Below are 8,929 nucleotides of genomic sequence, written 5' to 3'. Positions count from 1 at the left end.
GCATCTGTATACTTCAAGCAATGTGGTGTTTGTACCTCCTATGGCATAATTGGTGTTGACATGTTTGACAACTTCGGCCGGCAGATGCTTTTATTTTCCACATTTTGGTGACCTGGATTTCATAGAAATTAGCTCGTGATGCCCTTTTGGTTCATATCTTGGCTTACATGAAACGGAGATAGTAAAATAGTGTTATTTTTGAACAATTATGATATGTCACGCGTGATAATTTTCTTACATAGTATTCTATAATTAACCAGAATAGCAAACTAAATTATTCCCATTTCATACAAGTTTTTCTGATCCTTTTGGCTCATATCTTGGTCCGTTCCTAGGAAGCCATGGAATTAGCTTAGAGACAAATCTGTCCAAGCCATGGATACATAATGCAGCTTTATGCTTAAAAAAAGGACCATCGAGGCCAAATATCTAGCTGTATGTTCACAAGATTTGAACAAAGACTTTTTCTAACAAAGTGAAGATTCGATTCTAAAATAGTCATCACGAGCAATGGTGCCCGCGCGATGCTGCGGGTTTTGAAATCGTGTGAAATACGTATAAAGTAGTAAAAATATGCAGCGAAAATGGTAATATTTATATAAACATGGTGATGTAAATAGTGGTATCATGCTTAGTTTAGCAAGGTTAAGTTACAAAAAATAAACTAATAACATGTTTTATGTGCTACTTGTTATGTGAAAATATTGGGCATATTTTAATAGATCAAGCAGTTATAAAAACATCAAAATATGGGCAACCTTTAGTTGCTCATTGTTCAAAAGAGTTTGGGCAGGTGTTTATATATATGGTACTGGGTGGTGGAAGGGGATCTAGGTCTTGCTAGCTCTGCTGTACAGGTGGCTTACATTCTTTCTACTCCTCTGTAGAGGTTTTGACTCTGTTGGCATAAATTTGGAAAATGGCAGGTGTTAGTGTATATAAGTGTATATAAATGGAAAATTTTGGGTGGGAGCAATAACTATTATGACATAATTAAGTTAAAAAATACAATATGACAAACAACAGTCTAGATACATCAAGCATTGTATTAATCTGATGGACAAAAGTATAAACTCAATCTATTGAATAAATTCAGAACAATTGTGACAATTATTAAATAGTTATAAGAGAATTAAGCCAACACTTGAGCTTGAACAGAATCAAATCAAGGGGTGTTGATTTTGTAGCCATAAATATGGTAAATGGTATGCGGTAATGGAGACAAATGAGAAAATTTTGGCGAAGACAATGGCTATTGTTATAGAATTAAGGCCAAATAAACTGCACAAACCAAATTTAAATAACCTATGAACACCTAATGACCTATAAATAGAATAAGATAACCTAACGACCTAATGAGCAAGTTTGTTATAGAATCAAGATAATCTAATGGAGAAGCTATAGAAGCAGTAATAATCTATAAACAGCTATAGGTCATAGAAGTATAATAAAGACAGAAATAACAGGCTACATGTTATAGTTTTTGTTCATTACATTTAAAACATCTAATAAGAATTGTGAATCTTACAATGCACACAATTATCAACTTCACTCAAGCAACACTGAGTGGCAATTCAAATCCACCATGAACGAATTTATAAGTTCAAACATAGAACTCAATCATATGATAAACCATCACACAAAAGGTTTAATTTCGGTCCAAAAGAGCAATTCGAGGATATGGTTCTTACCTAAAATGCTTTAGTGAAGTTGCAAAATCACCCTTGTCCTCATGAGCAAACCTTTCAACAGCTGAAAAAAGAATGAAAGGAAATTTTCATTGTAATTCTAATCATTGGTGGTGCATTAGTAGACATGGGTGTGGACTCGGACTTGGAGTGGTGAGAGAGGTGTGTTAATAGTATGACTTTGTGAACGAACTTCTATAATCACCAATGTGAAGCCTATGTGTTCACTGGAATTCAGGAACAGATTCAATGGATATAATTGGAGCAATATAATTGAAATTCAATCCTACGTGTGACTAACATAAAAAAACAGATTATAAATGAATACGTATCTATGTATTACTCTAAACTAAAAAACAGATTTAAAGGATATAATTATGATATGAATATGCTTGTTTCACAATGAAAAACAGCAATGGGCCATGATCCAATGTAAAACAGAATGTTCAATTCTTGTTTATTTGAGTGTCTGCACAATCATTACAGCTAATATATTTCAGAACTTATTGTAGAAAATTATTGACCATGGAACTAAAATACTCTAAAACTACATAGAATCCGGTAAATATTTCTGAATACAGAAGCACTATAAGTAAGTACAAAATTAGGCCAACAGAAGAAATGAAACCTCTAATATGAGCCTGAAGCAATGGATGGGGCATAAAGCAAGAATCTGCCACTCAGACAATAAATGAAACCTCTAACATCAAAAACAGATTCAAGAGATGCCAAAAATACGAAAACAGTTCTACAGATGCCACACCAGATTCAACAGATCCAAGAGATGCATAAATACCAAAACAGAATAAAGGCAGAAATAATAGGCTATAGGTTATAGTTTTGTTCATTACATCTAAACAATCTGATAAGGCCATCAAATTAGTATTAGTCCACCACATTAGTATTAGGCCATCAAATTTTTTCCATCTCTTTCATTTGTAAACTCTATCGGGTTTGAACAAAATGTACTCATAACCTACCCCTTAATTGGTGGGAACAGTTTTTTCACTAACGCCCTTAACTATGTAAATAACTACATTTAAAAAGTATGCAAACAGATAATAAACAAACAGGAATTCTCATGTTTCACCTCTGAGAACAATAAATTGCAGAAAATGTAAATTGAAATAAAGTTATGTTCCTGTATTCAATGAAAGAGAGCAAACTTACATTTGAATCTGCAGTGAAGTTGAAAAACTGGAATAAGATTCCCAAGACCAAGAAAATAATTCCAACAATAATACCCAATGACTCAAGCCTGCAAACACAGACTAATATAACATTAACTATAAAAGATAAATTGGGGGTATGAAACATCAGACTAATATAATAGACTATTTGAATAATGCAACAGGTCTTGTTCTTTGTTGATCCGAGCCCTCAACTTCTATTTTCCATTGAATAATGCAACCCTTCTTAATTGGTCACCTTTCTAGTGCCTAAAACTCTCTCTCGCGCACATACACACAATAAGTTACAATACTTTCTCTGGCTGTGTTTTGCAGGTACCAAGAGGAATGAGGGGGTGATGGGGATGGTGAGCCAGAGCAGATCTTGGGATAGTTCAAGTGATATTGAGGGTCATTTATGTAACCTGCATCCTCACCATCAACCATACATGATGGCAATGCAAGAGGCAAACTACCACAACCTTCTTCACAGTTACTCAGATTCATCAGTATCAGCATCACCACGTCAAGTTTCAGCCAGCAAACCCTCACCATCAGCTGCTACTGCTGCAGATGAGGACAGAGTTGGTGGCAGCCACCATGAGACCCTTCCACCACCATTCATTGATTTTCTTGGGGTAGGAGCCACATGAAGTTAGAAGCCAAGAAAAGCTGAAAAGGGTTTTTCACTTTGAAGAAATCTGGGGGGAAGGAACTGAAGTTGTTGTTGTGGGCGAGAAGGACCTGAAGCGAAGGCAGCCCAGAAAGGCTTGGGAAGGGCCCGGTGAGTTGGTTGGACTGAACTTCCAATTGTTGCAAATATGCGAGCTTTTGGAGTTCCGTTGGAAGTGAGCCGGTGAGTTTTTGGTTCCCTATTTGGATCTTGAAGACCTTGTTGTCGCTTGTGCAACTCACTTTGCTCCATTTACAGTAATCGGAGCCGGACCATCCCAGACTGTTTGGGCCGATGCTTTTGCGCAGAGCTTCCATGGCTACTCCGTCGGGACCCGACTGGGACTGCACTGGCGCGTACAGGGGGAACAAAAGGAGCAGAAGAAGGAAAGAACCCCATAAACCCAGACGGGGTTTGTAAAATTGGTATAGAAGATATTGTGCCAGAATGGTTATTCTATTGATTGTACAATATTCTTATACAGGGAGAATGCAAGCCTAACTAGGAAAATATACACAGCCAAACTAGGAAAAGAATTGCACAGCGATTCTAGGAAAAGTCAAACAATTACACAGAAGGTTTTCCTATTCTAGTTCCCATAGAATCAGGTATTGATTACTTTCCAACACTCCCCCTCAAGTTGGAGAGTGAATATCAAGAACTCCCAACTTGCCTAGCATGGATAAGAAGGGATCTTTTCCCAAGGGTTTGGTGAACATGTCTGCTAGTTGATGTGAAGAAGGTATGAACTTGGTAGAGATTGCACCATCCTGTATCTTGTCTCTGATGAAGTGACAATCCATCTCTATATGACGAGTTCTGTCATGAAAAACTGGATTGGCAGCAATGTGTAGTGCAGCCTTGTTGTCACAATGAAGAATTGAGGCTTCTGGATGTGGAAGATGTAGGTCACGTAACAGGCTTCGTAGCCAAGTGAGCTCGCAACATGCTCCTGTCATAGCTCGATATTCTGCCTCTGCAGAAGATAATGAGACCGTTTTTTGTCTCTTAGTCCTCCAAGAAATTAATGAATTCCCAAGAAATACACAATAACCAGTCGTGGATCTCCTCGTCATAGGACAACCCGCCCAATCAGAATCACAATAAGCACGTAGCTTCAAGTTATTTTCAGCTGAAAAAAATAGACCTTGCCCTGGTGCATTTTTAAGATACTTGAGTATTCTAAGAGCTGCTTCCATATGGGGCATTCGGGGTGCATGCATAAATCGACTAAGCACATGTACTGCATACGTGATGTCAGGCCGTGTGATGGTGAGATATATCAGGCGCCCTACCAATCTTCTAAATTGAGATGGATCTTTGAGTAGATCACCTGCATCAGAAAGTTTGGTGCCCTGTTCCATGGGAAAGGCTACCGGTTTTGCTCCCAAAATGCCACTGTCTTTGAGTATGTCAAGGGTGTATTTTCTTTGTGAAATACATATGCCCTGTTTTGAACGGGAAACTTCAATCCCCAAAAAATACTTGAGATCTCCAAGGTCCTTTATTTTGAACCGTGACTGTAGAAATTGCTTAAGCGATGAGATTGCCTTTTGATTATTCCCAGTTATTAGTATGTCATCAACATAAATCAACAAGGCTGTAAATGATGTACCTTTCTTGCATGTAAAAAGAGAATAATCTGCCTTTGATTGGATAAACCCAGCAGCTAGAACAGCTTCAGTGAATTTGGCAAACCATTGCCTAGATGCCTGCTTGAGCCCATAGAGTGATTTGTTGAGGCGACACACAAGATTCTCCCCCTGTCGCCGGAGACCAGGAGGAGGTGACATGTAAATTTCTTCATGGAGGTCCCCATGCAGAAAAGCATTGTTAACATCTAACTGGCTAAGGGACCAATTTTGAGCAGCTGCGATGGCAAGCAAACAACGTACAGTAATCATCTTGGCTGTGGGTGAGAAAGTATCATGATAATCAATCCCCTCGGTTTGAGTATATCCTTTGGCCACGAGGCGAGCCTTATAGCGTTCGATGGAACCGTCAGAACGGTGCTTGATTTTGTAAACCCATTTACAACCAATGGGTTGTTTGCCGGGGGGCAAAGGAGTGAGCGTCCATGTGTTGTTGGACGTTAAGGCCGCAAGTTCAGAGCGCATAGCTTGTTGCCAATTGGGATCTGCAGCAGCATCTGTAAAGCAAGAAGGTTCCACACTACTACTGACAGTTGCAAGAAAAGAAAGATGTGAAGGTGAGTAACGATGATATGAAATAAAATTACAGAGAGGATAACGAGTACCTTTGGGCAGGATCGGCGACGAGGAAGACGATGATGCAGGTCTGGGCATGAGTATGTGATTAAGAACATAATCTTTCTGCCAGACAGGAGCCTGTTTGGAACGCTGAGAGACTCTGACAGGTGGATTGGTAGAAGGAGGAGTATAAAGTGGAAGAGAAGCGGGCTGTTCTGGATTTGTAAGTGCAGCAGGTGATGATGTGGTGGGGTCAGCTGTAGAAATAGGTGGGTCAGTGGGAGAAAAAGAAGGATGGTTGGCTGGAGGGTTAGGCGTGGCTGGAGATATGGGATCATCTTGGCTTGAAAGTGTGAAGTTGTGCTCAGGGGAAAAGGTTGGGTTGGTTGGAGGAAAGGTATGCGGGCCCAAGGTTGGATGGCATGGATCAATGTCTGCTATGTGTGGTGTGGGAAGGACATGCAATTGGTCTGATGGTGTGGTTGGGCTGAGAGTGTGGAAGGGGAAATGGTGCTCAAGAAAGGTAACATCCCTATTGATGAAAATTTTGTGGGTGGTGAGATCATATAACTTGTAAGCTTTTTGTCCACTAGGATACCCCAAAAAAATGCTTTTCTTGGCACGAGTATCAAATTTGGATGTGGGATGATTATTGGTGGCAAAAGCAAGACACCCAAAGACTCTCATATGTTTATAGGAAGGTGGTTTGCTATATAATTTTTCAAAAGGAGTTTGGTGGGCTAATAGTTTGGTGGGAATTCGGTTAATGATATGAGCAGCGGTAAGCACTCCTTCTCCCCAAAATCGAAGAGGAAGGTGAGCTTGAAAAAGTAAAGCCCGTGCCATTTCAAGGAGATGACGATGTTTGCGTTCTACGACCCCATTTTGTTGGGGGGTGTAAACGCAAGATCGTTGGTAAATGACCCCATGATCTGTGAAAAAATTGCGAAGGGAATAAAACTCTCCCCCATTGTCCACGCGTATCTGTTTGATTTTGGTGTTGAACTGTGTTTGGGTATAGGCAAAAAAAGATCGAAGGTGCTCTTGTGTTTCACTTTTATGGTGCATGAGAAAAATCCATGTAAACCTTGTAAAATCATCCACCACAGTCAAAAAATAGCGTGCCCCGGATAAAGAGGCTATTTTATGTGGACCCCAAATATCACAGTGAATGAGTGCGAAAGGGTGTGAGGAGGTGATGGAACTATTAGTAAATGGGAGTCGTGTCTGTTTGGCCAATGGACAAATATCACAAATATTATTTGAAGAACAAGGGAAATTTAACAATGTTTTGGACATAAAATTTAAGCGAGCCGAAGATAGGTGACCCAAACGGCGATGCCATAGATCTGCGGAAGCTGAAGCCAAATGACAAGATGGATCAGATGTAGTTGGAGAGGAGTTTGGAGAAGCCAATGCTGCTAAATAGTACAAGCCTCCACGTCTCTTACCCAGACCAATCGTCCTCCTCGTAGCCAAATCCTGCAAAACACACCATTGTGGAAAGAAAGTTACTGAACAATTTAAATCCTCTGTAATCTTACTCACAGACATCAAGTCAACTTTGAATGTGGGAACCCCCAACACATCTTTCAAAAATAAATATGAATTTATTGGCAAAGTGCCAGTAGCAGTAATTGGAGCCTGGTCTCCGCTTGGCAACTTTACGGGTGGCATGGTGGAATGCTTCACATTTGTGAGCAAATGAGGGGAAGACGTGATATGATCTGTCGCTCCGCTGTCAATAATCCAATTAAGTGTGGAGCAATTTTTAAACAAACCTGAACTGGCAAGATTTGCTTGGGAATCAGGCTGTGAATCATTTTCCTTCTCGTTCAGGACTGAACATATTTGCTTGTCTCCGGCCACCAGACTCTCCCCATGAGAAAAAACTCCGTACCCTTTTTAGCTATTGCCACATCTTATCTCAAAGATCCAATCGAACTAACTTAGGCATCAAAGGGCCTCCAACACTCCTATGGTCTTTTACTCCTATTTATTTTGCAAGAACCAAAAAAGAGAGAGAAAGAAACTCAAAAGTGAAGGATCTACACATGAATACTCTCCTGTGAGAAATTTGCACAAACACACCCCACCAATCTCTCAAATAAAAAATGAAAACATTATGCACCCCAACAAAACTTTTTGACTCATCCACTTTTCTAATCTATCTGTCGCCTTCTTTATTCCGAAGCCTTTAATTGGACAAGGTATATAGACCATAGACTGTGCATGATCTACAGTCTCAAACTATCGACTAAAAACCAGCTTTTAGCATGGAGAGGAACACAGGTACGCTTGAGTGAAATTTGATGTTTCCATGAATTTGCTCATTTTATATTCATATTCATTATGGTATGTGTTAATATAATTTGTGTAAGGTCTTTTACCCTATAGCTTAGTGACTTTTTTTTTTTTTTTGACGTGATAATTGTAGTATGTCTTGAGTTCAAATCTCACAAATCAGAGTTTAAAATTATTTGTACATACATTACTTGTGTTAATAGAAGGTGCTAAGGTAATTAGTGCTTTGTATTTCAATACCATATTTTAAATTAGAAGGATGTCGAAGGCCTAATAGAACGATTGATGGGGGGAAAAAAAACCAGGCTAATGGAACAAATGTCATTTTCTTTTTGCTAGGAAATATTGTCATTTACTTGCATGTTTTCTTTGTCCTACGTAATATTATTGGATTTTCAGACAGGGATAGTATAGAACATGTTAGGTATATCATATTAGACATTGATCTGTATATGTTAAATTATTTAACAGGTTAGACTTTTTTTTGAAAAAAACTTTTTGACAAAGTGATATTCTTTATCAGTCTAATGTACGAGGAAGAGATCAAAATCAGGTTAGACGGGTACTTCTTACTCGAACTTTTTTTTTTTTTTTTTTTTTTTGCCCCTAAATAAAAAACCTCTCATAACCTTCCAACGAGGGAGGCCCAATAGAGGAAAGGGGGACATACTAAAAACTTTAAGCCCAAAACTTTTATTCCATTCGAGATTTGTTGTTCAATAAAAAATTGACCCCAAAAAAAAAAACAACAACAACAATACGATGTTGTCGTTTTGCTGTCAATCTGTAGAAAAACTGTCATGCAAGACAAATCGTAAAGTGTGCATGATGCATCATGATTTCGACACGTGGCACTACTTTAGTATCACGGGACTCGATCAAAAC

At 38.9% G+C, this 8,929-nt stretch overlaps 1 long non-coding RNA gene across 1 annotated transcript; it reads right to left on the bottom strand.

Moving 5' to 3' along the window:
* Positions 1-650: 650 nt before the first annotated feature.
* On the bottom strand, positions 651-3,939 carry LOC117632875. Its single transcript, XR_004586534.1, has 3 exons — positions 2,859-3,939; positions 1,692-1,752; positions 651-898 (listed from the first exon to the last, which is right to left on the bottom strand). It is a non-coding gene; the product is annotated as an uncharacterized LOC117632875 (long non-coding RNA).
* Between the last annotated feature and the right edge of the window lie 4,990 nt (positions 3,940-8,929).

This window comes from Prunus dulcis, chromosome 6, assembly GCF_902201215.1.
Source record: "Prunus dulcis chromosome 6, ALMONDv2, whole genome shotgun sequence".
Lineage (NCBI taxonomy): Eukaryota > Viridiplantae > Streptophyta > Magnoliopsida > Rosales > Rosaceae > Prunus > Prunus dulcis.
Note: the sequence above shows the minus strand (reverse complement) of the source record. Positions and strands in the feature narration are given on the sequence as shown.